A 15,841-nucleotide genomic window follows, 5' to 3' on the forward strand; every position below is an offset into this window, starting at 1 on the left:
GCAGCAGGATGGAGACGGGGCAGGATTGGAGACATTGGAGGCAGGATGAGATACAGGGGGCGTGATTGGAGACACGGGGGGCAGAATGGAGACACAGGGCAGAATGGAGACACTGGGGGCATGATTGGAAACACGGGGCAGGATTGGAGATGCAGGATTGGAGACAAGGGGGGGCAGGATTGGAGAAACAGGGGGCAGAATGGAGACACAGGGCAGGATTGCAGACACGAGGACAGGAGGCAGAATGGAGACATGGGCAGGATTGCAGACACAAGGGGCATGATTGGAGACACAGGGGGCAGAATGGAGACACAGGGGGCAGAATGGAGACACGGGGCTGGATTGCAGACACGGGGCAGGATTTCAGTCACAGGGGGCATGATTGGACACAAAGGGGGCAGGATGAAAGACACAGGGGGCAGGATTGGAGACACAAGGGGCATGATTGAAGACACGGGGCTGAATGGAGACACAGGGGGTAGAATAGAAGAATGGGGAAGGATGAAAGACACAGGGGGCAGGATTGCAGACACAGGGGGCATGATTGCAGACACAGGGGGCATGATTGGAGACAAAGGTGGCAGGATGAAAGACATGGGGGCAAGATGAAAGACATGGGGGCAGGATGAAAGACACAGGGGGCAGGATTGGAGACACAAGGGGCATGATTGGAGACACGGGGCAGAATGGAGACACAGGGGGCAGGATGAAAGACATGGGGATAGGATTGCAGACATGTGCATGATTGGAGGCACAGGGGGCATCATTGGAGACAGATGGGGCAGGATTGGAAACAGATGGGGCAAGATTGGAGACAGATCATGCAGGATCATGGGGCAGGATGGATACGATGGAGACAGATGGGGAGATCATATGAGGCACAATGGATAGTCATGAGGGCGGGATGGGAGAACATATGGCTGGAGCCAGGAATGAGACACACGGGGGACAGGATGGGGAATATTATTACCATAGGGGCTAATTAAGGGATATTATTACTGCAGTAATGTATTTATTTTATTTTTTGAGTATACTGTGTCGTAGCTGTTTTTGTTCTGACCAAGCGTCAGATCTTTCCAGATCACCAGTGAGGCCAGATTGAGAGGTTTTGTCGCCCTTCTGATGACAAGCGCTTGGAGACAAAGGACTCAACACACACGGGTCGTGGTCAAATCACTTTATCTGACGTAATGAAATATAAGACATGTTTTTATACCATTTACAACAATATGTGACTCTGGAGCTCATTTGGCCCCCACCATCACCTCAGGGTCGTACGTACCTTGTTTACAATATACCCAGAACACGTTGTTGAGAACAAATATGATAACAAGTATAGTTTTCTTGAAGACAGAGACTACTAGTCTACATAAGAATAATTCTAGCAATAATAAGGCAAAAGGCAATTGAAGTCTTAAAGGCATTTAAAGGGATATAAAAGCAAACCATTAACTCTTCTATATCAATTTCCCCCTTTTGTAAATGGTATAACCTTTGCCACAGGGTCAGGTGATGTCCACAAAGGAGCTACTCTCTCATGGGTCTAGTACCCATAAGGGGGCTTCCTACCTGCTTCACCCATCCACCCTCAGTGTGGACACTCACCTTCCCCATCAGCAATGGCTACCTGGGGTCTATGATACACTACAGAAGGTTCAGCCTTAGATTCTTTTTTTATGCATACATTATTCAGTAGCTTAAGTAATACATATATTAGCGCTTTTACGGCTACATAAAGCAATAAGCAAACCAACAAAATTTGCATACAAGTCTATATAATGCCAAAAATCCATCCTACTAAGCCATTAAACCAATTTACTGGATTTAGGAAAGAGAATGTGTTACCTTACCAGGAGTCTCTGTTTGCACTGTGTTGTTTTAACCATTGGTCTCTAAGTTCACCTACGTTGTCCATACTGGCCTTGATCTGGAGATTGCCAGCAGGGTCGATATAATTACAACAGGTGGGACCAATTATTTGACACATTCCTCCTTCTTTTGCTGTCAGGTAATCTAGTACTATAGTATGTTGGTTAGTAACTATGATTAATTGTCTCTGTATTGTATTAGTCTCATTTAGAACTTCAAGAATCTGGAAAATCTGATCGTCCAGGTAGTCGGTACCTTCCACTAATTTATCCCACAGTTGTGTTATGAAGGGGTATATTAGCTTACTACTGAATATTTTGTTATCCCCATCTCTACTAGATGCGGCCTACCATTTGGCTGGGGCTTATTGTCTGCAGCCCTTCTATACAAAGTGTGAATTGGGACTGCTGCTGTGTCTATTTTACTATGAGGAACTATGAAAGTGGCTGGTGTCAGTTTAGCAAGAGTGCAGACCCCTCTTATGTCTGGGCTCACCCACCTGTAGGCACGATGTCCGCAAACCAAGAATACTCCTTCAGGGAGAACACAAACGTGACCAGGGGTCTGTATACATTGGTATAAACTCAAAAGTCCTGACCTACTGCAGGCTTATGGGCACACCAAGTATTATTCATTGGTTTTCCCCTTATACCAGATGTACATTTACCCCTTTCTTTCCTTATTATTTTACCCGTAGATGCTCTACAGCCTTCAATACCATCCTGGTACATCGTCTTATTAACCTGTGTTTGATCATGAGTGTAATTATTGTCCTCACCACAGGTGTCTGCTCCAGTGTGTTGAAGACTGAACCACCGTCCATCATTGGGAATAGGGTCTGAGTGAGGGATCTCAGTCCTCCTCCTGGCGACCATATTTCCGACATCTGAATCATATTCCTGCCACCACATTTGTACCTTTAGGCCGCGTTATATTAAACTGAAACCAGGGATTAGCGGCCCATTCGACTATAGCCAATGAGGCAGATATATCACGGGGCACACCTAGGTTGAGTCCAAGTCTCATTGTGTATGCAGTGTGGGGTTAATACCTCCCATGTCTCCAGAGGTAAGGCTAAGAACGGCATAGTCCTCACGGATACAGGGCTGTGTGTACAGATCCAACAGTCTTTCGGTTTCTGTCCTTCCATGTCCTTTATAAGAAGAGCATGATGCCGAACAAGTTTGTTGTCCCAATCAGCATTTAAGAGTTTGTCCTGTGTCTCTGTAGAGTGCAGTAACCCTGTCACTGCCAGCAAGGTGATGAGGAGAACAGTCATTCTGCTGTTGACAGGACCTTCTTGCAGTGAAAGGCGTGGATCCAGGTGGACTTTCCCTCAAGTTTTACTGAAGTGGATGTGGTCAGCTGGACGTGGAAGGGGCCGTCAAATCGTGGGTCCCGGATCCTTCTCACGTGTCTGCGTATAACCACCCAATCACCTGGATTCAGCTGATGCACATCTGCACTGGCATTAGGATCTGGAATGTATGAGAACACATGTTTATGCACCACATTAAGTCTTTCCTGCAAGGCCTGGACGTAGGCTGTCATAGCACCGTGTTGCATTTGTAGCACCTGTGGGAAGTACAGACCAGTCTTTGGTGCACTACCAAACAGGACTTCAAAGGGAGACAAGCCTGTGTTTCTATTTGGAGTGTGTCTGACTGAAAAGAGTGCAAGAGGCAAGCACTCCACCCAGCTCTTTCCTGTGTCTGCCATGGCCTTTTGAATTTTCAGCTTGTGTCCCATTTAGTCTTTCCACTTTCCCACTACCTTGTGGCCTATATGGTGTATGAAATGCTTGCTGTACACCCGGGGCCTGCATGACTTCCCTCATTATTTCTCCCGTGAAGTGTGCACCCCTATCTGTTTCTGTGGTTTCTGGGACACCATACCTGCAGATCAGTTCTTTCATCAGTTTGTCTGTAGTCATTTTAGCATTTGCACGTTCTACCGGATAGGCTTCCGGCCAACCAGAGAAGAGATCTACACATACTGGGATATTTACATACACTCCTACCTTGGTAGCTGTATGTCGTCAATCTGCCGTCTCTGAAACGGGTAGAGAGGCCTAGGTGTCGCTTTCTTAGGGACTTTTACTGTTTTACCTGGGTTGTGCTGTGCACAGATGAGGCATGATTGTACAAGTTTCGCGGCTGCGTAACTGAAACCAGGAGCGATCCAGAAGGCATCTACCATGGCACACATGTGACTTTTTGAGGTGTGATTGGGGCCATGTGCTGCTTGCGCCATGATTGGGAACAGGGACTTTGGTGGGCACATTTTATCCTTATTCTCCCATACTCCATTTGAGTTCAGCTCAGCTCCCAGTCTCCCCCGGTGTACCTTCTCTGTTTGGGCAGCCTTTTACTGGAGGGATTTCAGGACATCTAGACCCAATGTGGCTGGAATACGCTGACTCCCTGCCACCGTCCACTGCTCTCTCTAGGCCGCCTTGTGCTATTTTAGCAGCCTCGTTCGCCCTTCTATTGCCCTCTACCTCCACGGAGTCACCTTTGTATGTGCTTTTACCTTGACAATGCCAACCTGGACTGGTAACATCAATGCCTCCATCAATTGTTTCACCAGCTCTGCATTTTTAATGGGCTTCGAATCTGTGAAAATATTAGCGACTTTACCTGCAGCGGCTCTACACGCCTCAGTGAGTGCCTTCAACTCTGCCTCCTGGGCCGACATGTGAGGAGAGAGTGGTTCCGCTCGGATTACCTCATGTGAGGATACTACTGCATATCCACTGTAGAATCGTCCATCCTGGTGGTATCTGGGGCCATCTACAAAAAAGAAACTCAAAGTCTGCATTAGGAACAGGTTTTTCATGAATGTGTGCAAACCCAACTGTCTCCTGACTCATCAGTTCTATGCAGACATGTTCATGCGTCATGTCAAAGTATCCTTCCTCACTTGCTAATACGGTCACCAATTCCCCCTTTTCTGAATCCACAGGCAGGAGGGTGGCTGGATTCAGAACGTTACATCTTTTGAGGGGTGACATACTCAGGAATTAGTAGAGCACACTCAAGTCGGAGCTGTCTGGCCATAGACAGATGTTTTGGTTGAACTTGTAGGAGTATGGCATAGATGTCATGTGGGGAATAGATTGTCAAAAGAAACGTCAGTGTGATCTCACATGCCTTTCCTAGTAGTGCGGCTGCTCCTACCGCACAGACACAATCAATTTTGTGTGAGGTCCTGGGTCACTAAACCTAGGAAGATGCATAGATGCTTAGGTGACCTGGGTAGAGGGAGATCTTGAATTGCCTGTTTCCTGTCAGGTGTCTGGTACCTTCGGCAATATAATGTCCCAACAAATGTCACCTTTTGTTTGTAATACTGTAATTTGTCACGTGAGACCTTGCAACCCTTAGAGTCATCCACGTACTGTAATAGTACAATCAGCGGATGAGGTGATTGCCACTACTCAAGGATCCCTGCCATCGCTGCTGAATAGATGGCAGGGGGTTTCTTTCCCCCTTTTGTGGGTGGACTGTCCAACAATATTGTTCACCTCTATGAGTAAAGGAGAAAGATACTGACAGTCTGTGTGCAGGGGTACAGAGAAAAATGCACCTGCTAAATCAATGATTGTGAAACATTTTGACATTACTGGGATCTGTGACAATATTGTGTGTGTGTGTTAGGGAAGATTGAGGTCACACTCACTGTATCATCATTAATAGCCCTTAAGTCATGAACCTTTCTGTAAGTGTCAGCAAACCCTTGAGTTCCTTTTTTTTTTTTTTTTTTTTTTTTTTCTCCTAATGGGATACAAAGTGGTGTCACAGGGGGAAGATCTTTGCAGTCCAAAGGGGGGGTTTCTTTGCACCAGAACCCCTGCCTTAACATACTCTCTAATATCTCTGCTCGGGGCAATTGATTTGGCTATTGATATTGCTAGGCTCAAGGGGTATTGCTTTAAACAAGGGGGAGTGGTTCCTTCTTTCATTTTAATCATGACAGGGGGAATGGGCAACTACCCACATCCGTTTTTCCCCTTGCCCAAACAGTGTCTGGCACCTGTCCCATTTCCTCATCCTCAGGCATTTTGGTGTCAGGTGTTAGTTTCACCGCTTTTGTCATATACACCATTGCCGCAATCTTATGTAGGGTCGGTGGTGGGGTGCCGAGCTGGAGGGGGGTGGTCCTACTTTTGTACCGCGCAGAGATGATGACAGAGACACGATGAGGCAGATTCTGGGTGCAACAGGTCCAAGTTTATTTCATTACTTGCCGTCCGCCTGACGGCCTCCGCAGCACACCGCACGTTTCTTCACTTATCGGCCCTCCGTTTCCAGAGCCGTTTACACACCGTACTTTTACAATAAGGACGTACATATGCGTACTGTCCCTCCTTCACTTGTTCGACGCTCCTGCCAGGTCCGCCACTGTGGCCGCCCTAGGCCCAATAACCAACAGCGCTTTCACTGGTCAGTCGTCGTGTCAAATACGGTATGTGGCACTCACTGCCTCGTCTCTCCTGCGGTATCTTTCTGTCAGGACCACCCCCTGACGTTTCCCTCTCCTCAGTCCCCTTGGTCGGATTCTCCTCAGGGCACACAGACTGGCGAAGTCCTCCTGTCACCTGGGCTCCCCCTGGGGACTGGAACTTTCTGGAACCCTCCCTCAGTATTTATAACTTCCCCGGTTCCTTGAAACTGTCACTAACTGTCACCACGCCCCCCATGACCAACGGTTTCTAAAGCCATAAGCTGATGTCACATCCTTTGCTCACACTCCACCCTGCCATCTAATGGTCATCCCAAGGTACTGCACGTCACCTACACTTTCCTAGCTGTTTCCCACTATATTACTGACACCTACCTAAACTGTGCAAACCTATCTTTCTCCATTCTGACACGTCCGTCCGTACGTCAGGTCACCTTCCCTACACTCCCCCTTCCTTTGTCCATTGTCGTCCTCGACAATCGTCAACCCTGCCTTCGTCGTTCTGAAGCTACACCTACATCCTGTTGTCGGACCAGCTGTTGAGCCACACCCACTATCTGCGGGGGCCGAACCATACTGGGAGCACTATGCTCTGAGCAGCCTACCGCTACTCACCAGCGCGCACGCCACATGACGTCTTCCAGACTGGGCAAGGTGCACCCGTATTCTCTCTACGGCGTGTATCTTTCCCCTACTCTCCCCTTCTGTTACCTTTCACTATTCGGTACGCCATGATCGAGGTCTCTTACCTTCCAGATCATTACCAGCGCCCGCCTTCCTTCTTCAGGGGTGTCCGTGGTGTTGGGGACCTGACCTAGGACGGCTGTCTTTCTCACGTCTTCCAACTCATTTTCCCTTCTTTCAATTACATGTCATGGTCGGCGTCCCGGTCTCCCAGACCTCCTCAACTCTTAGATCCCTACCGGATCTCACACTTTCCTTTGGTCCCGCAGACCTTCTCTTACCCGGACCTGTTGCATTTTACTTGTGCATATTGTACACCAAAACAACTTTACAATATCACAAGTACCCATTTTTATAATTTTTTTTTCATTTTCTCTTGCTTTTAAAACCAAAATATAACATAACATTGCATTTCCTCTTTCTTCCTCCCCCCCTTCCTTGGACCTGGACACTCCTCCACTTTTCCGTATCCCCGTTCTGTCAGGTAAACATATTTTCGTATATAAAGAACATAGAAAGAAGAAAGAAAGAGAGAGAAAATAGTTGCATCAGTTAAACAACAACAAAACTTTTTTTCTAAATGCAACTGTCCTTATAATCTGCACAATGGTGCATCGAACTCCTGACAGTCTATACCACTCTCAATGGACAGAGGTGAGGGCTCCACAGCCGTGGAGCCCCCGGGGATACTGAGGGTGTCCATTCAAGTCCTCTTCTTTTCCATGACGGCCTCTCCTTGAGTGTGGAGCAGGTTCCACACTTCCTGCTCCCGGGCCTTTTTCTTCCTGATCACCTCCGCTTCCCACACGGAGGGAACAGCACGGGCCCTGGAGTCCGGTGGGCGGGACTCCGCTGAAAAAGACCGCAAGACAGAAACGGCCGAAGATTTCTGCGGCCCAGCAGCCGCTGGGGTCAGGTGGCAAATGGGGAGAACCGGGTCCTCGGGGGCTGGAATCACAGGGCCCGCTAAGTTGGCCGCAGCCGACTCCAGCAGCGGCATAACCGCGGCCTCAGGACAGGCCGCATCCACTACTTCCAACGGAGCTGGAGTAACGGCCGATTTCAACGATGCAGCTGCTATTAGCAGGAAAAGCGCAGCAGCGTCTTCTTTGGGTGAGCTCTGCACTGGTGACTCCGGGCGGGGTAGTTCGGGGACATGAGCGGGGGCCTCGCTCAGCTCTGCATACACCACGGATCCCGTGGTAACTAGGCCTTCCGGTGCGCAGGGGGCCGCGTGCTGCAGCAGAATGGTGGGGGCCGCTTGTGGAGGCACTGGTAGGGCCGGGGGTACTCTCACCTTCCCCGGCGCTGCGGCCTCCGTTCCATCATCACGCAGTTTCCCCCGCAGCCTCCGTTCCTTGCTCCACTGTCCTGCGGGCCTTCCCTCCGGACTCGGGGGCTCCGCTGAGAAGTCCTCTGCTGGTATTGGTGGCAGCCGTTCTCGCTGACTCCCCTCAGGCTCCGCTCCCCGGCTCAGCATCCCGCTGCCTGCCCGTAAATCTGAAGACGACTTCTGGTGCAGCTCCATCTCTCGCCGCCATTGCCACTCTAGGCGGCCGATGCCCCGACACCCGCAGCATCTCATACCGTCCGTTGGGCAGCACTCGAATGGCATCAGACAGCCGCAGCCAAGTTTTTCTTCTGTGCCACTACCTCTGTGAGGTGGGGTGTCGGCAGGCCTCTCCACCCACCTGTCAGGGTCCAATATATGGAAGCGTCGATCTCCAGGCACATACTGCTTCCTTTTGGGGTACGTTGGAGGGGGTCCCAGTCCATTCTGATCAACTGCAAACACCCGGACCTCTCCTCTGCGCTGAAGCAGCACCGCCATACTGCACAGTCCCTGGTACCGCCCCGGATCCTCTGCTGGCCACACAGATCCGCCACAGCGCTCCCCTTTTGTATTCCACAGGTAGGTAATTTGTAATCCACAGGTAATTGTAATCCAAACAGAGTAGTCTAAGTCCTTTTCCATTCTTTGAGGCAGGTCTGCCGCAGAAGATGATGTATTAGCGGCGGCGATCCTGCCGACTACGCCAAATGTAGGGTCGGTGGTGGGGTGCCGAGCTGGAGGGGGGTGGTCCTACTTTTGTACCGCGCAGAGATGATGACAGAGACACGATGAGGCAGATTCTGGGTGCAACAGGTCCAAGTTTATTTCATTACTTGCCGTCCGCCTGACGGCCTCCGCAGCACACCGCACGTTTCTTCACTTATCGGCCCTCCGTTTCCAGAGCCGTTTACACACCGTACTTTTACAATAAGGACGTACATATGCGTACTGTCCCTCCTTCACTTGTTCGACGCTCCTGCCAGGTCCGCCACTGTGGCCGCCCTAGGCCCAATAACCAACAGCGCTTTCACTGGTCAGTCGTCGTGTCAAATACGGTATGTGGCACTCACTGCCTCGTCTCTCCTGCGGTATCTTTCTGTCAGGACCACCCCCTGACGTTTCCCTCTCCTCAGTCCCCTTGGTCGGATTCTCCTCAGGGCACACAGACTGGCGAAGTCCTCCTGTCACCTGGGCTCCCCCTGGGGACTGGAACTTTCTGGAACCCTCCCTCAGTATTTATAACTTCCCCGGTTCCTTGAAACTGTCACTAACTGTCACCACGCCCCCCATGACCAACGGTTTCTAAAGCCATAAGCTGATGTCACGTCCTTTGCTCACACTCCACCCTGCCATCTAATGGTCATCCCAAGGTACTGCACGTCACCTACACTTTCCTAGCTGTTTCCCACTATATTACTGACACCTACCTAAACTGTGCAAACCTATCTTTCTCCATTCTGACACGTCCGTCCGTACGTCAGGTCACCTTCCCTACACTTACACAAATGTTTATCTGAGAGGGGACTTGTGACTGTAATACCCTCAGGAGAGTACTGTATGGTGGCCTGGATCGCACTCAGCACATCTGCTCCCAGTAAATTCATAGGGGTATTGTCACTAACAATAAGTTTTGTAAGTACCACAATTCCAGCACCTCACTGTTTCTAGGTCCCTTGGTACCTTACTACGTCTCCACTGTTTTCCTTGTGCTCCAGCATACATGACAGGTCGTCTTATTGTCCTTGTTTGCTCAATTTCTTTAGCTACCTTAAGGAGGTCTTTCGGATCTACATGTCTCCATTCAGGTCTGGCTGTCTGTACTGCGTCTCGCAAGTCTTTGTTCATACCGTCAATGAATGCATTCACCAGTATTCTAACATCAAGTGGGTTTATGCAAATGTACCCCATGTCTGCCCATTTCAGCTGTAACCGTCCAAAGTACATCTCTACACTCTCTCCTCTTTGCTGTGTCACGTTAATCAGGAGTACAGACTGCTCTGATTGTTCCACTGTAGCCCATTGTCTTAGTGACTCACAGTATGTCTCCCCAGACAGTGCAGATTTATCATCCATGCCCCAAGCCTGATTCTTTGTCACATCTGTGTGTGTCTTAATTATATGTCCTAGTGCGTCACCTGCCTTTAAACTCACCAACCTCTCTAGGTCTGCCCAGGTACACTTATATGTCTGCTGTATTTCCTGTATGTGTCTGTAAAATGGGAATGGTTGGTCTTCAGGGTCAGGCAACTGTTTCAACAAAGCTAGCTGGTCAGAGGGGCTCCAGGGATAATACACCTGCATCTTTCTTATTCTAGTCGCACTGATGGGGTTGGTCGTCTGATGTCTACTGTCAGCTTACTCCTCAAAGGTCAATGTCCCCACTACCCACTCTATTATGTCAGCTTCTTATGTCACTACATATGATCTTGTCTGGACAGGATTTAGCGCAACTCGCTTAGGTCAGTAGCACAGGTCACACAAGTAGCTATTCAGTCTGGGTTTGTCTGAGTCTGATCACAGTGTTTACAAGTCCATCTGTTTTGTCTGAGTCTCTGGTTACTCTTTGTCAATCAAAACATTCATAATACACCTTCCACACTGCTGCACATTCATTCTCAAGCATCATTTATTCCCTTGCTATTTTCTTCCCTTGTCTGTGCTTTTTTGTACATCCAAACATTCACACTGTGGTATTTTTGCCTTTTTTTTTTTAAAATTGGTCCAACCTGTATTACTGCTTCCTTTCTTCTCTGTCTTTTTCAATTTGCATAGCTCTCTTGGATCTCATTGGGGGCACCGACGGTACACAGAAAAAGTTGCCATGGCTTCAACCTTTTTCTGCCGACAGCTCACTTTTCTTCTGAAATGCCCTCCCAGTGTGCCTGGACTTCTGTCTTACAGGCCACACTTAGCAAGTCAGAGAGAGCCTGCCAAGGTGTAGCGGGAAGGCTCCTTGCCTCTCACCCGGTAGACCTACAGGATGTAGCGGGAAGGCTCTCTGCCTCTCACCCGCTAGATCAGCTGGCTAGAATAGGATCAGGCCTGCATCCTTCCAGCCCAGCTCCATGGATTGTTGTGGGAAGGCTATTTCAACCTTAGACAGCTCACCTTTCTTCTGAAATGCCCTCCCAGTGTGCCTGGACCTCTGTCTTACAGGCCACACTTAGCAAGTCAGAGTGAGCCTGCCAAGGTATATCCAGAGGGCTCCTCACCCTCGCCTCTCACCCACAACAATAAAACCTGCTGACTAAAGTAAGAAGTCCCAGGTGTGATAGGACTCTAACCCACTTTATCAGCCGTACAGTCGGCTACCTCCTCTGTTGATACACAATTTGCTATACAAATCAATCACACAACTAGAAGCAGGTTCAAACACATTAATGACCAAACAATCACTTACAATGACCATCAATCACTTGCAATTTCCTTCTAAATTAGGCACCATATTTTACTTTTAACTTCCAACTTCAATTAAGTACTGTTGCTTTAAAATGCACAAATCTTTCAGCGCGTACCTTATGGATAGAATTACAGAGAATTTTGAGCACAGCTCACACTCAGCAGAGATAAGAGCGAAGGGAGAAGAAAAACTGCGCAGCGGTATCATTACCCCCTCCCATCAGAGCGTTCTTCACAGAGTTCCGTAGTTCTTTAGACTTATCAAAATCAATTTCTACAAAGAAAACTCAAAATCACGGGATTTCACTGTAAGAGCAGATAACTGTATAATGAGATTAACCATGCCTTGCCCTTTTTCTGGCCAAATGCATTCAGGAAACTTTGCAATGTAATGCCACATATAACACGAGCTATATCATTACTCAATTCATTCAGTCTCAGATGTAGATTTGAAATATCTATAACGCATCTGTCCGGGATTCCCCCACAACTAGAAAGGTAACAATCTCTTGACACAAAAATGATGTGTGATGATTCATTCATCACATTCAGGGACTTTTTTTATACTCAATTACTCATCTCTCATCTTATTCAGAGGTTCTCATAGACATATATACAAGGATTCACACAGCCTGACTATCTTGCACTTTGGATTTGATTGACGCTTTAACCTACAGCAGTGTCCACTGACACTCCAAGAACACCAAAGCCAACTTCTTAAACAACAAGAAACATTGAAAACCAGAGCAACCAAAAAACCACAGCCCTATACAAAATACAGCCTCATATGATTTACTGCCAATCCAAAACAACAACCACTGCACAGAGTCTATCCCAGACTTTGTGCTACACAGTACACCAGTACACAACCAGTTAGTATATTAGTATATTGCCAGAACAGTTTAACAGATAATACAGATGACAATTATTATCTTATTACTCTATTATTCAACTCTCATACAGACATACTCACCCCTCACTGGTGATGTGGGTTCTTTTGAACCGTGCTGTTACAGTCTTACCCAGAGGTATGTGGACATCCTTAGAGAGGTTGCAGATGCAGAATCAATGTAAGAATAAATGTTCTCACCTGCTGCAGCCTGGATTCTGCATTTTCAACCTCCCAGGAAGCTCCCACATACGGATTCCGAATAGACTGGTTTCCACGGCCCCACGTTGGGCGCCAAACTGTCGTAGCTGTTTTTGTTCTGACCAAGCGTCAGATCTTTCCAGATCACCAGTGAGGCCAGATTGAGAGGTTTTGTCGCCCTTCTGATGACAAGCGCTTGGAGACAAAGGACTCAACACACACGGGTCGTGGTCAAATCACTTTATCTGACGTAATGAAATATAAGACATGTTTTTATACCATTTACAACAATATGTGACTCTGGAGCTCATTTGGCCCCCACCATCACCTCAGGGTCGTACGTACCTTGTTTACAATATACCCAGAACACGTTGTTGAGAACAAATATGATAACAAGTATAGTTTCCTTGAAGACAGAGACTACTAGTCTACATAAGAATAATTCTAGCAATAATAAGGCAAAAGGCAATTGAAGTCTTAAAGGCATTTAAAGGGATATAAAAGCAAACCATTAACTCTTCTATATCAACTGTTTTCAATGGGAAGGAAGTCCTGTTACTGTGTAGAGTGATACTATGTTGCCTTTTTTTCTTCATGTGATGTAATGTAGAAGTTGGGAAAAAAAATAAGTAATGTGTTCTGCAAGCAGAGCTCTAGATAACTGTGTTATTTCCTGCAGAGACGAGCCCTGGCTGGAAGAAGTGATGGTGATCTGTGCTGGATGAAAGATGACAAGCAAGGATGATGGACTTCACCTAGAGACATCACTGGTGAGTTAGTGTGTTATCTATACACTGACACTATACACTGTATACTATATACAGAGCTCTTGTGTATAATGTCATTGATCACTGTATTACCTGTACACAGACACTGTATACTAAGTACAGTTCCCCTGTGTATAATGGCACTTATGGTGATAGTATTGATTTTTTTTATTACTGATCAGTATTGTAGTATTCAGTCACTATGTGGTGGTAATATATGGTCTGGACATGGTGTTGCGGTATTTGTCCCTTGTATGTGCTATTATTTGGTCACTTTGTGGTGGTAATATGTGGTCTGGTCATGGTGCAATGGTATTTGTTCCTGTACGTGATATTATTCGGTCACTGTGGTAGTAATATGTGATCTGGTCATGTGTTATGATTGAGTCACCGAGGAGGAAAAAGCAAAACACAAGCTCAGCCCAGAAAATCAGAGAGGTTGGAAACTAGTGGATTGCAGACCCCTAATCCTATCACACAACTAGCAGTAGCCGTGGAGTGTTCCTACGGTGATCCTAGACACCTCGTCACAGCCGGAGATCTAAACAAGCCTAAAGAGAGAAAAGGGAAAAATTGACTGCCCCAGAGCAGACCCCAAAGCAATATGCAGCCTCCAACATATAATGACGGTGAAGCAAGATGAAAACACTAACACAGATAGAAAGATAGGTTGAGCAAACGATGGGGCCCAAGCTAACTAAAAAGGACAGGACAGAAAAGTTGCTGTCTGCAATCCGAGAAAACCCTGCTAAAAATATTACCAACACAACTGATAAGCAAAAAGGACCCTGAAGTCACTAGACTTCAAACCCTATATCAGCACTCAGAATATTCTGAATGCAGAGCAAAAGAGAACACTGATCAAGGAAAAAGAATCCAGCACACCCCCAGCCGGGGATGGCTGAACTCAGAAAAGAAGGTAAACAAAACCAAAACTAATAAGTTCAATAGCAGAGCAAAAAAATTATCTTTGGGAAGCAGGAATCAGACTGGTCTCCAAGAATCCAGCAGAGAAATCACCAGCCACTCAGAAGGGCATCGGCTGCCTTATATCCAGTCTGAAGTTCCCGTTACCCTGTCACAATCCACCTAATCAGGTGTTTGGTTTCTTTCATCCAAATCAGCCTCACTACCTTCCTTCACCAGAAGAGAGAGATCCTCGGACACAAAAGGTGAATGAACAGATGAGCTCACAACAGTACCTCCCCCTTGAGGAGGGGTCACCGAACCCTCATCCAAGCCACCAGGCCGATCAGGATGAGCCCGATGAAAAGCACGCACCAATCTTTCGGCATGAATATCAGAGGCAGAGACCCAGGAATTATCCTCCTGACCATAACCCTTCCACTTAAACAAATACTGGAGTCTCCGTCTAGCCAGACGGGAATCCAGTATCTTCTCTACCTCGAATTCCATGTTACCCTCAACCAACACAGGGTCAGGAGGTGCCGCCATAGGAACCACTGGTTCAACAAACCTCTTCAACAAGGACTTATGAAACACATCATAAAAATCAGCCAAATAGTCAGGAACCTCATGCGACTGGGGAGAGGTGGAGAAAACAGGAGTGTCACTAAGAGCACACAGACAACCCCAACTCACCACAGACACAGATTTCCAATCTAAAACTGGATTATGGATTTGCAACCAGGGGAACCCCAGAACGATGGTATCATGCAAATTATGCAACACCAAAAATCTGCAATTTTATGGATGGTCTGGGGCGACCTGCATTACCAACTGGGTCCAAAACTGAGGTTTATTCTCTGCCAAAGGAGTGGCATCAATACCCCTCAAAGGAATAGGCGTCCACAGGGCTGTCATAGGGAAACCACAACGTTTAGCAAAATCCAAATCCATTAGGTTCAAGGCCGCTCCTGAATCCACAAAGGCTTTAGCGGAAAATGTAGACAGGGAGCAGATCAGAGTAATTGCCAGAAGAAACTTAGGTTGTACACCACCTACAGCAAATGTGTGTGCAAAACGTTTCTCTCGTTTTGGGGCAGACAGAAATAATATGAGAGGCATCTCCACAGAAAAAACACAGCTTATTACGTCTTCTAAACTCCTGATGTTGCGCCCTGGACAAAACTCTATCACATTGCATAGGTTCAGACATTTGTTCAACAGGTGGCAGCATTTCCCGTGTAGTTTTACGTTCACGTAAACGCCGATCAACCTGAATGGCTAATGACATAGAATCGTCAAGACCAGAGGGAACAGGAAATCCCACTA

The 15,841-nt window shown here is 47.4% G+C and overlaps 1 long non-coding RNA gene across 1 annotated transcript; it reads right to left on the reverse strand.

Annotated features, from left to right (window-relative positions):
* Positions 1–1,162: 1,162 nt before the first annotated feature.
* LOC141097091 (uncharacterized) lies at positions 1,163–12,910 on the reverse strand. Its single transcript, XR_012233849.1, has 2 exons — positions 12,723–12,910; positions 1,163–3,347 (listed from the first exon to the last, which is right to left on the reverse strand). It is a non-coding gene; the product is annotated as an uncharacterized lncRNA (long non-coding RNA).
* Positions 12,911–15,841: the final 2,931 nt, after the last annotated feature.

This window comes from Dendrobates tinctorius, unplaced genomic scaffold (assembly GCF_039654945.1).
Source record: "Dendrobates tinctorius isolate UK_male_01 unplaced genomic scaffold, ASM3965494v1 ptg000083l, whole genome shotgun sequence".
In the NCBI taxonomy this organism is placed as follows: Eukaryota; Metazoa; Chordata; class Amphibia; order Anura; family Dendrobatidae; genus Dendrobates; species Dendrobates tinctorius.